The following is a 13,181-nucleotide window of genomic DNA, read 5'->3' on the forward strand; positions in this document are numbered from 1 at the left end:
GCAGGCTGAATGAACGCGATTCGAACCAGCAATCTCCCAAACATAGTGGCAGCACATGTACAAAACAAAATGTAGCAAAAAAAATCTACCACAAGTGTATAGGCAAATTTAGTGCATGCATATAAACATCAAAGAAACAATTAAAAAAATAAGAAGAGTTAATAGAAAAACAAATACAAAAGACTATTAATAGAATGCTTTGAAGAATACTGCAATTGGCACAATATGGAGGTTTTTGTGTTAAAAAAAATTGCAATATTATTGCGTACAATATGATATGATTGAAACAATACATTATACAATTTACAATACAATTTACTGTGAATGATTTTTTTACAAATATAGAGGAATATTAATCTTAACTTTAAAGAACTCGTTTTGCATTTTATACAGTTTTTACCATTTACTTTCATATGAGGGGGGGTGGGGCTTTTGCCATGCTCACAGTGCTGCCTAGACATGACATTATAATATAAATATCCAGCACTTTATTGACCTAATACATTTAGCACTAACACAATTTTTGCCCAGTTCTGAATGGAAAGCTTTGCTTAGTCAGTCTAGATGATTAGACTAGGCTTAGCTACACAGCTTACTAATTAGCACCACTGCCTTCAGTATTACTGTAGGAATGGGTGCTAATGTGTTAGCTAGCTAGCTGAGTAAGAATTATCATCATAAACACATGAAAAAAAAACTCAGATATGTGGGTGTGTGAATGCACAGATCTGCTAACAGAACATATTAATTACTAGAACTTGACAGAATACCCCGGCTAAGCTAAGACAAATTAAGGGCAGCTGGCTAAGATGTGGTGGTTAGTGTTACGTGATTCTGATGCGTTGACTACAGTAGTCAGAATGGTAATTCCACATATGTACACACATATAGTAGTATACATATAATAATGATCTCTCTCTCTCTCTCTCTCTCTCTTTCTCAATTCAGTTAAATTCAAGGTGCTTTATTGGCATGAATAGTGCTACATTTGCCTTGCCAAAGACTGAGTTACACAGTTTTAACCGTTAAAGTAAAAGAATAGTGAACAGTTTCAGAGATTAACAATTTTTAAAGTTTAAAATAGAACAGATTCTACATTTTAAAACAATGCACATAAAAACATAATAATAATTAATTAGTTAAAGTAATGAAAGGAAAACTAAATTCATACCTACACATTATCAAATTAAAAAAGATACATAATACAAATTCACCAGAAGTGTTCATTTGTATTATAGTACTAGAGTACATTAGAGTACATTTTTTTGTATTTTGCAGTAAATGAGCACACAAATGGTACTAAAATTCTTATCTAACTAAAATATAATAGGATATATTTAATATTCCAACAATATATATATATTTTTTTAAACATTCAACAAAAGGCGCCATATTGTCTGTGAGGACAGCATTACCAACCACACTGACTGTAATAAAATTCTATGAAATTAATCAAATTATTGCTGAGCTTTAGTAGACCTCATCACACCTGGACTTTGGCCAAGCTGCCTAGTACTGAACACTCTAAGAAATATAAGTACAGATTTGTACTTAAAAGAGTACAAAGCTTGTCGCTGGGGCTGTACCTTATATTGAGGCACAAAAAAGTACCTTTCAGTGAAAGTCCTTTTTTGTACCCATGGTTTTTGTGGCAGTAAAGATCATAAAGATTATAAACATTATCATCAACTAAATATGGCTCAAAAACTTGATGATACAAAATTGTCTGGCTTTCAAATAAAAAATGTGCTATTTAAATATATATTGTTCATTAGTACAGTGATGCAGAATAGTGAATGTACCCTTTGGCTGGTTAAATGGTACAAATTTGTACTTATTGCTGTTAGAAATTACTTTGTACTTCAGAGGGAACAAATCTGACCCTGTAAAGACCAATATTGTACCTTTGAGGGTACAATTATAAAGAGTGTACCTTCGAGTACAAAAAAGTACTCATGTCGTACCTCTGTTTTTTAGAGTGAACATACAGCTCAATTTACCATAAATCACCCTATAGCTATAACTGTCACCGCTCTGTACCTCCCATATGAAGCATATATTAACAGAAAGGTCACGTCCTGTCCTCATATAGACCCCTCTCACCTCATCGAGTGTGTAAGGCCTGTGACGTCAAATAATGCCAACGATTTTAGGCTGGTACCCTGCTGCCATGAGACTGCCTACACACCATGGATGACTATGCATTTATCACTCACACACACACACACACACACACACACATACACACACACGTACTCTTATACTCTGCTTACTAATAATGATACCAACCTTGCCCACAGAACCTAACCCACACAGGATTTATATATATTTTTGTATATCTATTTATATATATTAGCATCTGTCCCAGTGTCCCACACCATACATATATATAAATGAGTGGATATATAAATGTTAAATGACACCATTTAATAACATATCATCCATTCATACATATACACATATATACATAAGGTGGATATACTGTATAAATGTCTTTTTATAAAGGCTGTAATTTGTCCCAGTGTCCCACATCATAGATATACACAAACATAGGTGGATATATTGTATAAATGTCTACAGCATATTATACTGACTGTGGTTTGTCCCTGTGTCCATTCCCTTGACTGGCTGGGGTTTGTCCCAGTGTCCCACACTATACCGTACATGTACACGTATATAACCAAATATACACACACACATATATATATATAGGCAGATATTTAAATGCCTAGATCATTATATAACATATCACCCATTCCTGTGATTGGCTGTGGTTTGTCCCAGTGTCTCATACAATACATATACACATATTTTGGATGATATATAAATGTCTACGCCATCTTTCAACCATTCTTGTGAGCGGCTGTGGTTTATCCTAGTATCCCACCCCACACATATACACCTACATAGGTAAATATATAGTATAAATGTCAACACTATTTTATGTTGGCTGTGGTTTGTCTCAGTGTTTCCACGCCATAGATACACACATATTTAGGCAGATATATAAATGTCCACACCATCTTTCAGCCGTTCTCCTGACCGGCTGTGGTTTGTTTACGGCCTCAGCCGCACCCCTGAGCAATTCTAGCCTGGTGACCCATCAGCAAGCAAACAACCAGCCTCATTAAAACTGCATTGTCCTTCTCCTCTGCTGTCCAAAGACTAACGCACAGTGAGAGCTCGCTTACCTTTGTATACAGCAGTGCTGTCTCTTTGCTCCTGACAGTGCCTCTTGACTCTTTGCCCCTGCCTCCAGCAGTCAACAGAACGCCCCCCTTGTCCTCCCTCCCCAGGCAGAGGTGTTCCGTGGGGTGAGGGGTACTCTGGGGTCCCTCAGGGGTCCCTGTGGGGTCCCGGCGAGGCCTGCTGGGTCCGGGTGAGGCTGGCGGAGGAGGAGGGTACTGTGTGTACTCTGTGTAGCACTGAAGCCAAAATGGCTCTGCTGCTCAGAGCAGTGATGCTGAGCCTGAGTGAGCCAGTGACATCATCGCTGAGGGAGGCAGCAGCAGCAGCAGCATCAATGCAGCAGCATGGGCAGGGGGAGGGAGAGAGAGAAAGAGAGAGAGAGAGAGAGAGGGGGGGAGAGAGAGAGTGTGAGAGAGAGGAGGAGGAGGAGCAGGAGGAGGAGGGGAATGAAAGGGGGAGGGAGGAGAGGTGGAGAGAGAGAGGGATTAGAGTCCCTAGAGTAAATGGCTCTCACAATAACACAGCTTAGGCTGGTCCACAGCTTACTGTACATGAGATAAAATAAAATGAAACATATTTACATATAATGTATACATATATAATCCTTTGTAAGGCTAAAAAATAAATATCAAAATACAATTGTACACACTAAGTACTTTCTTGTACTCAAAGGTACACTTTTCATAACTGTACCCTCAAATGTATAATATTGGTCTTTACAGGGTCAGATGTGTTCCATCTGAGAAACAAAGTCTTCCTAACAGCAGAAATGACAGATTTGCACCATTTAACGAACCAAAAGGTACATTCTGTATTCTGTATCACTGTACAGAATGTATAAAGTACAGCCCCAACGACAAACTTTGCACTCTTTTAAGTACAAATCTGCACTTATTTTTCTTAGTTTGTACAATCAAAAAATTATACATATAATACCAAACACTAAAAGTGTTTGCTTGGTTTTATTACATCAGAAATGCTCATTAAAAATAATTAGAAAAAAATATTTTTTATTATATAAATTATATTTTTATTATATATAAATGGTAAAATAAAAGGTAATATTGATATATTATTTGTGTTTATATATTATTTATTAGACTATTTACACATATTGCTTAATTACTACATATGGATATTTAATGTATATTAATATATTGTTTTAGTCATTAATTATAATGTATTGTGCTACAAATTAATTTACTACTTATTTATAATAATTAATTACTTTTTTTTTTTTAACTTGCATCACTTGATTCTGGAATGTTTCACCATTTATGTATATTAATTAAAAGGTTAAATGTAAATCTAAAACGTTATTTAGACAGAGTTGCAAACTAATGTACAAAGTAGGAACTAAACTATTTTTGGTAACATGTTACAGTAAGGGTCAAAATGTTTTATGTTTATTTTTTTTTTATTTAAACCTTTATTTTACCAGGCAAATCATTAAGAACAACTTCTTATTTACAATGGCAGCCTGGCAAGAGGCCCAGCCTCTTGAAAACATGCAACACACAAACAACACAGCATAGAGAGAGAAAGAAAAAAAACATTTATACTGTAAGGTGACTGAATTACTGCAGTTACAACATTCTGTGAGGAGACCCGTAATAGCAATTTTAAAAGCGGACTTGGGTATAAAAGCAGTCATTTTTAATGTTTTTTGTAGTGAGTTCCAGTCTCTAGCTGCCACAGACTGAAACAAAGATAATCCAAACACTGTGTTTGTTTTAGGGATTTTCAGTGAGATGAGTTGGGCATTGCGAGTGTTATAAGCAGAGGATGACAGTTGTAGCAGGTTGCACAGGTAAGGGGGGGACATCCCAAGAAGGGTTTTGTAAATGAGTATATACCAATGACAGGTACGACGGATGTGTAATGAGGGCCAGTTCACAGATGCGTAGAGGGAACAGTGGTGAGTATTAAAGGGTGAGTTTGTGGCAAAACAAATAGCTGAGTGACAGAGAACTAACAGTAAGAGAGAAAATTAACAGTACTTATGGCAGAAATATTAATTATTAAATGGTTAAGTATTGTTAAGATTAGATTAACAATTAGCAATAGATTATTGCTTACAATTTTTGTAATTAATAATACACTGAAATTAAAAAAAATATATCTTAATTAGTGTCTATTATTAATTAGTTGAGACATTTTGTTTTAAGGTCTGTTAATTAATTTCTAATGTACCTTTATTGTAAAGTGTTTTCCAGCTATGTTCCCTTAGATATACTATTTCTTCAGCACATATATTCCCTTACATATACTGTTTCTTTAACATATATATATATATATATCCATTTTAACACTTTTTGTTTACTAAATAATTCCACATGTTTTTGTATAGCTTTAATATAGTATTCACTATTACATTTACAATATAAAAAATCTTAAAAAGAACAAAAACACATTGAATGGGAAAAGCTGTGTCCAAATTTATGACTGGTTCTGTACATGCCAGAAGTCATTGGGCAGTAGAGTGTACATTGATTATCATCATGAGTGTTTATGCTCACACCTGTATATGTTTTAAGGTATTATTTTGAACACAAGCGAGGACGCTCATGGTAAGACCAGGTGAATTATGGGAGTTGAAGTGAGGTCTGATAGTGGATACAGATGGATGGGATTTTCCATTTCTGAAGTTATTCAGTGCGGTATTCAACATTACTCCATCCACACTGTCACCTGTGTATCGGGAATACACCATAGAAGGCTAATATTACCACCCACAGTAGACAGTGCAGTGAGGGGATAATGATAGTGACTGGCAGCATCTGGCTAGAATTGTCCATGTGAACAGACAAGCAGCTCTGATAAAAAATCCACATCCACATTCAATTTTGCCCACATACCCCACACATCAGTGCAGTTCTGGGACATGATGCTCCTTATTGTATTCGCTATATTCCACCCTGAAAAATGATAATTAATTCAATACTCAGCTCCTTATCATCTAAATCCAGAATAAGATGTTTCACAGCGAGCTGGAAATAGGACAGCTACACACTGTAGATGTCAAGGAGAATTTGCGTTGGGTAGGATTACTCTCTCAGTTTACGAACCCTTTGAGCGTATCGGCCTGTGCTCACCCCCGGAATCCTGCTAAAGTGGGTCTGTTTAATGCTCTCACAATAAAGGCCGTCCCATCTGACACTAATTCCCCACTCCCGCTCTGTGACTCAGCTCCACACTCAGCTTTCAAAAGAATGTGAAATAAGGCCTGAACGGATATAAACCACTGAGGAAATGCCTGCTTTAATGTAACCATTAGATACACGATGCTATTAGCTCGTATCTACTGAATTTAAAGTAATGCTGCTGTATTTCTGCAAATATATATTTTCACTATAATTAAATCTTAATGAGACTCACAGTCAGCTGTGGGCTTGATCACATTACATGCTGGAAGGTCATTGAATGAAACACACTGTGAGTAAAGACACAGTTTACTATAGGCAGAGGGATTAGAATTAGTCTAGCCAATTTTCAGATTTCAGACGGTTTGAATAAATAAAGATATGTATTTATTTTCTGCTCAACTTCATTTCATTTATTAATATACATACATTCCAGCATTTCACAACACAAGCCTTATATTCACCATGTCCAGAAGCTCCGCCCACTTCTCTACAATACAGAGTTACTATATTCACTAATACCACTTACAACTTTACTGTACACAACACAAGCCTTATGTTCACCATGACCAGAAGCTCCGCCCACTTCTCTACTACAATACAGAGTTACTATATTCACTAATACCACTTACAACTTTACTGTACACAACACAAGCCTTATGATCACCATGACCAGAAGAAGCTCCGCCCACTTCTCTACATAGTGTATTGTAGTCATACTTATTAGAATCCAAAAGACGTGTTATGACGTATTTGTCGGAAAAATTGAACAAAAAATACCTGAAATCACTTTGTTTCTCAGCACCAAACCTTATTTTTAAATACATATGTGTTGTAAGATGGAATCGCAACATTACAAAGTGGTACATACTGTACTATCATAGCCTTATTTATCAGGCATCCACAAACAGTGTGTCATACTCTACAGCTTTGTTCCTGTGTGGGATGGGGGTGTGTGGGTTTTTGTCTGAATTGATCACGAACAATAGGAAGGGGGGGAGGGGGGGGTGGGTTGCTGAGTGACTAGGCGGTGCTTCCAGAATGTACTGTGATGGGATGGGCAGATGCCACTCAGGTTTCAGTCAGACTGAAACACAATGCAGGTCACTGTCCTCTACACTACACAGCTACTGCTATCAATGTAGACACTCAGCCCAAAGCATCCTGATTCTCTCTCTCTCTCTGTCCTTGTCTGTTATTTTCTCTATATCTTCTACTCCTGTCGTTGTTCTCCTCCCCATACGACAAGCTTTGTTCCAAATTTATCTTCTTCCATTATTTCTGTAATGCCACTTACTGTTCTCCTCAGGCTGAGATAGAATCGCACTCTGAGTACAGTGTGATAATATCACTATTGGCCTTTTACAGTGAGTCCATTACAGCCTTGAGTGCATTGCCTTAAATCTACCCATCACTCAGAAACACTAAACACTAAACTAACCCAAACCCTGATTTCCTGTTTTCCTGGTTGCTCCTGTTTTGGCCGTGTTACTCTTTAAAGCAGTAGTCTTTAAAAATCTTTTAAATGAAAGAGAGTTGAGAGGAGACAAATTATTCTAATTAATCATATCAAAGTCCTGGCATGACCATCCTTGCAATGTCTGATACTGTATATTAATTTAAAAAACAAGAGTGGTCTGATAGGTTTGTTGGATGTAATTGCTTCATTTGGTATTTTATAACTGAACAAAATTAACAAGTAAGCAAATTATTTTCATTAAATATGTCCTTATGCTAAAATCCATGTTTTCTTGTTCTTTGTGAAATACAATGGGTCTCTCTGAGTTGTATATGCATGCTGCACATGCTGCACTCTTCCTCAGCCTCTATTGTCTGCAGTAGCTGATAAAAGAAAATATTCAGAAAAAACGAGTCGATCAGGAAAAGCACCGTGTCTACCTTGGCTCGTAACCAACCACACGCAGTGCTGAAGCCACGCATCCAGGCATGTCTCATCAGATAGGATGTAACAGCGCTAAAACAGACAACATGGCAGTTTGTTCCTGTGTTATTTTTGCAAATAACACATCAGTGTTGTATGCTTTGTCCAGTAATTTAGAGCTAAGGAACAAATGGTATTTACATTTACAGTTCTGTTTACACTAGTTAAAAAAAAATAATCCACCCCAGGGTTTGTTCCAACTGCCTGAGCGGCTCTGCTGCGGCTCAGCCAACAAAACACTGGGATGAATTTTTACTTTCTGGGCCTGGACTACCTAGCTCTGTGTGTTTACATAGGTTTACATAGGATCTCCAGTGGATTTGGCGTTTTACAGAGACTCTAAGACTAGGTCTGTGGCTGAACTGCACTTAGCAGGGTATTACCATGTTGTGAAGTAACATATGACACTGTAAAGACTCACTGCCTCACAGTGCTGTTAGCCAGTCAAAGGCAATATGTTTGCATGTATGAATATTCATGAACAAGACCCAAAATCCTATCATTTCTCCCTGTCCACTCCTCCACCGGACTAAAGCACCGTTATACCAGGTCACTGGAGCATTTAACACAAAAAATAACTTACTAGAGACCACAACTAGATTTTTTTAAAGTGAATTAAAAAAAAAACAATGGAATGAGACCTTTAACCAACATAAAAACTACTTTTTTCCACATGCTCTGTGCAACTACACATTCTCACCAGAGATGGCTCTTAAAGCTTGCAGACTGTAGCTTTAATATAGCTTGCATCACACCTGTATTGTTATTTATTTCTATACAGCATTTTATATGCCAGCTTAACTCTCCTCAAATTTACCTACACTCTTTATTCTTGTTGTCAATTTGATCCCAGCAATTTAAACCTCCAGATTGATTATTACAATTAAACATGCTACCATTATGCATGAATTTTAGTGGTTCTTGAATTAAGTATTGTTTTGTTGGATTAGGATCTAAAATTAAGCAAAATTTAGAGGAAGATTATACAACTTAATATCATAGCTACCTCAGCATTATTACTGCACAAATGTATGTAAAATACTGATATTTCTTATGTTTTATAGAGACTAAACAGCCTGGTGTCAAGTTTAACTTCCAAAAACACTTGTGTGTACAAAATGCGAACCGGACACTGAAAATATTTTAAGTTAATTACAATTTTTATCTGGTTATCTATATCAAATTAGGGAAAATACAATACATATGAAGCACAAAACTAAGGTCAGACATTTTTAAAAAATACTTTAAATATTGAATGGTGTCCAATTGACCACAAAGACAACTGGAGAGTTAAAAAATTAAGTGAGAGACCCCACAGGAGTGGGGCAGTACTTTCTCAAACAAGGATTAAGCCTAATTTTGGACTACACCACATTTTAAATAGATATTTCTCATTGAAAGTAAATTAAGGTCTAAGCTTAATCCTTGGTTCGGGAAACCAACTCTATCTGTCTAAATGTTTGCAAAAATAAATGCAGCATTTCGCTACTTTAAGTTGCAGCCGCTGCTGACACAGATGTGCAAATGTACACAAATAGCTTGTCTAGTTACTGTAGAGAAGCACTTAGAATAGGATCCTCTGGATCACTATGTGTGTGTGCTCAATAGTGTGAATGTGTGTGTTCACTGCATGGTGGTCAAATTCCATTTGTGTCCAATACTAATGGTGATTATTGTGGTGTGTCCACTGCATGTGTTTTTGTGATCAATAGAATGAGGTTTTAAAGTTTAAAGAAGAAAAGGTGACGCAGTTTCCACTTATACGACCAAGGCCTGGTGAGCGTGGCCTTATTCAATCAGAAACGACATTATGTCAAGTTTGACCAGCCCCTCAGGACCTCTCTCCATCTCTCTCTCTCTCTCTCTCTCTCTTTCCCTTCCTCTCTCTCTCTCACTCCCCAGTTCTGTCTCGGCTCAGTTGAGCACAGAGCTCTGAATAATTTATCCAGCTAAAGAATTGCCGTTGTCGACCTGCTGCCTGCACTGGTCTTTTAACGCAACACACACACACACACACACACACACTACATCAGACTGCTGATAAATGTGTACAGAAAGAACACATTGGGGACATCAGCCTGTTCTACTTCACATTGACGTGACCAGTCTTGAGACATTAGGCCTAAATTACAACAGTGAACATGGTCATATCTTGTAGTACAAGCACCAAACCCAGAAGTAAATAATGAAGCAGTGAAATGAGACCATAACTGTGGGCCACAGCAGGTACAGAATTAGACTGGTTTACAACCTACCTCGCTAAAAGAGAGATTTCAATGTTTTTTGTTCTCCTCCATTGACTTGTGGTGTCCTGCAGGGTTCAGCATTAGTCCCACTGTTATTTTGGGGCTGGTGCCATTTTTGATAATATTTCTCCTGTAGCTCTATATTGCATTCAGTTTAATATACTTACTTTTGCCTTTAGACATTGGATGGTAAGGTTTCTACATGTGTAACTGATCTACTTCACAATTATTCAATAGCATGTTTTCTTAGGTAAAATTAGCTGTAAGTCTATTAAGTTTATCTTATAAAAAGTAGTTAAAGACTTAGAGCGCTATCATACACCCGGAGCAAGGCATGTTGAGATGCTTATTGCTATCTTACACCCCGTCAACTGTCTATTTTCTCGCCTTAAAATAGCGTCAGAGTTCAGGAAAAAATCTCTGATTTCACTGATGGAATCTGGAAGTGAGGTGTGTTCAGGTAAATTTCTGGCATGTTTCTAAAATCTTTAAAAATTCATTCTTCATTTTTTCATTTTACTTACTTTTACAGTGTCCATCACAATCGAAATTAACTACAAGTTGATGGTGATAATCATACAACATCCTGACTTTAATACTGCTGATCTTGTTGCTTAATATTGTCATCAAATCCTCACAGCACTCCTCCAAAATCTAGAAAAAAACATTCCTTTCAGTTACTCCAACAAAAGCAAGATACATTATTTTTAATAATGTTGATTTCAGAAAAAATATATATATATAAATCAGCAGGTGTCCCAACGCATTTGTCCATTTGCAGGTACACAGTCAGTAATACTGTGTCCATAGTACAGACCACAGTAGGGTGAGTGTGTTGTACTGCCCCCTGGTGGCATTTTAATATTAGTCATAGACAGCACAAGTGAACACAAATGGAGCCTTAAATTGGACATATTATACATCTTTTTACACAAGTTAGCACAAGTCTTTGGCTTTAGAAAACATGTTCATGACCTTCTTTGCACAAAATCACTTTCACATAACCAGCTCTATACTTTCAGAAAGACACTTTTAAGGGCTTTGTAACTTTTATACAAATAAACTGATCTGGCCACACTATACATATATATGCTGAAAATGTACCATACATTCATGTTAGCCTGTGCTAAATGGCAAAACGCGAACAAGCTAGTTTAGGCCTAACTGTGGTAAAGACACAAAACCCATTATTTGAAAATACTAATCTTTCTCATCTGCTGACCTGCCACAGACAGTAAGTGTAGATTCCTCTCTCAGACGAAGTCTTCTAACTAATCCTGCTGTGTACTGGCTGAGGTTCTCAACCAGTACAGTGGTGTGAAAAAGTGTTTGTCTCTTCATGATTTTTTATATATATATTTGTGCTTGTTTGTCCTTCTTAAATGTTTCAGATCATCAAATAAATTTAAATAATACATTTAAATAATAACATTTATTTAAACAGTTTTTAAATGAATGTTTTATTATTAAGAAATAAAAAAGAGAAAAAAACTACAAACCTACTTGACCCTAGTGTAAAAAAGTAGATCAAAGTATACTATGCATTATTATGCTATAGTGCACTAAAGTGTACTTGTACTCATCATTATTAATCAGTATATTTAAAAAGCGCTAAAATGGAACAACTTTTTTGTACTTATTGTACATTAATTGTATAAAAATAGTGCAAAAGTCTTACTTCATGTATGTAACACCATATTTTAAATATGCTTACAGAAAAAGTATAATACATTTAATGAGTACTATAACTGCATCACTGTTATACACCAGGTATATTAGGAAAGTACTTAACATTGCTGTTAAATATATTTACATTAGATTACAAATATGTTTCTTGTTCCTGTTTTTTGTAAGTAGCACACTTCTAGTATAAAATTTGTAAAAATTGTAATTACTTTCTAAAAAATTACATGATACATTTTACTTTAAATGAACTACTGTAACAGTGGTTTTTAACACACTTTGTAAAAAAATACAAAAGTATATTTAGAAATAAGTATTTTAGAATTAGACTGAATTACATTAAACTAAAAGTGTACTTTATAGTAGTCTATTTTTAAAAAATAATTTAAATTGTACTTTTAAAAAATGATTAATGTACCTATATATACCTATATATAGTACATAAATCTGTTACAGCATATTTTTCTCAATATTTCTCAATAGGTTTTAAGTACAATTAAGTATTTTTTTCACCAGGGGACCCTGTGTAAAATAAGTTTTTGCCCCCTACACCTGTCCAATCAAACGTTTGCAGACCCTGCAATGAGTGTTTCACAGCACTGTACAGGAATTTTGGTCCACTCTTCTTTACAGAATTGTTGTAATTCCACCATTATTGGAAGGTTTTCAAGCATAAACCGCCACAATTACAAAATCTGACTATATTGTGACAGTTTTCACATGCATACATTATAGGTCATTATAGGGAGTTGGGGGAAAGGATAAGTAGTGATCATCCAACATACTGACCTCACTAATGCTTATGTTCTCTATTAATGCAATCAAATCCTTACAGCAGTGCTCTAAAATTTTATTAAAACAGTGAATCAGCAGATGTCCCAATACTTTTGTCCATAATGTTGTATGTCAGCCAACAGCAGTCATGGCAGGTCAACAAACCCTTATCTCTGAAAGTGAACTCTTGCATAAGGAGAACTC

General features: G+C 36.0%; 1 protein-coding gene across 16 annotated transcripts in view; it reads right to left on the minus strand.

Moving 5' to 3' along the window:
* Nucleotides 1–3,456, minus strand: part of kif1aa (kinesin family member 1Aa) — a 110,453-nt gene extending 106,997 nt beyond the window's left edge. For 9 of the 16 annotated variants that reach the window (XM_022675457.2, XM_022675456.2, XM_022675453.2 and 6 more), the window contains exon 1: nt 3,192–3,456. The gene's annotated coding sequence lies outside the window, so the exon portion shown is untranslated. The remainder of the gene's footprint in view (nt 1–3,191) is intronic. The other 7 variants (XM_022675464.2, XM_022675463.2, XM_022675462.2 and 4 more) reach the window with 1 other exon arrangement.
* Between the last annotated feature and the right edge of the window lie 9,725 nt (nt 3,457–13,181).

This window comes from Astyanax mexicanus, chromosome 5 (assembly GCF_023375975.1).
Source record: "Astyanax mexicanus isolate ESR-SI-001 chromosome 5, AstMex3_surface, whole genome shotgun sequence".
In the NCBI taxonomy this organism is placed as follows: Eukaryota; Metazoa; Chordata; class Actinopteri; order Characiformes; family Acestrorhamphidae; genus Astyanax; species Astyanax mexicanus.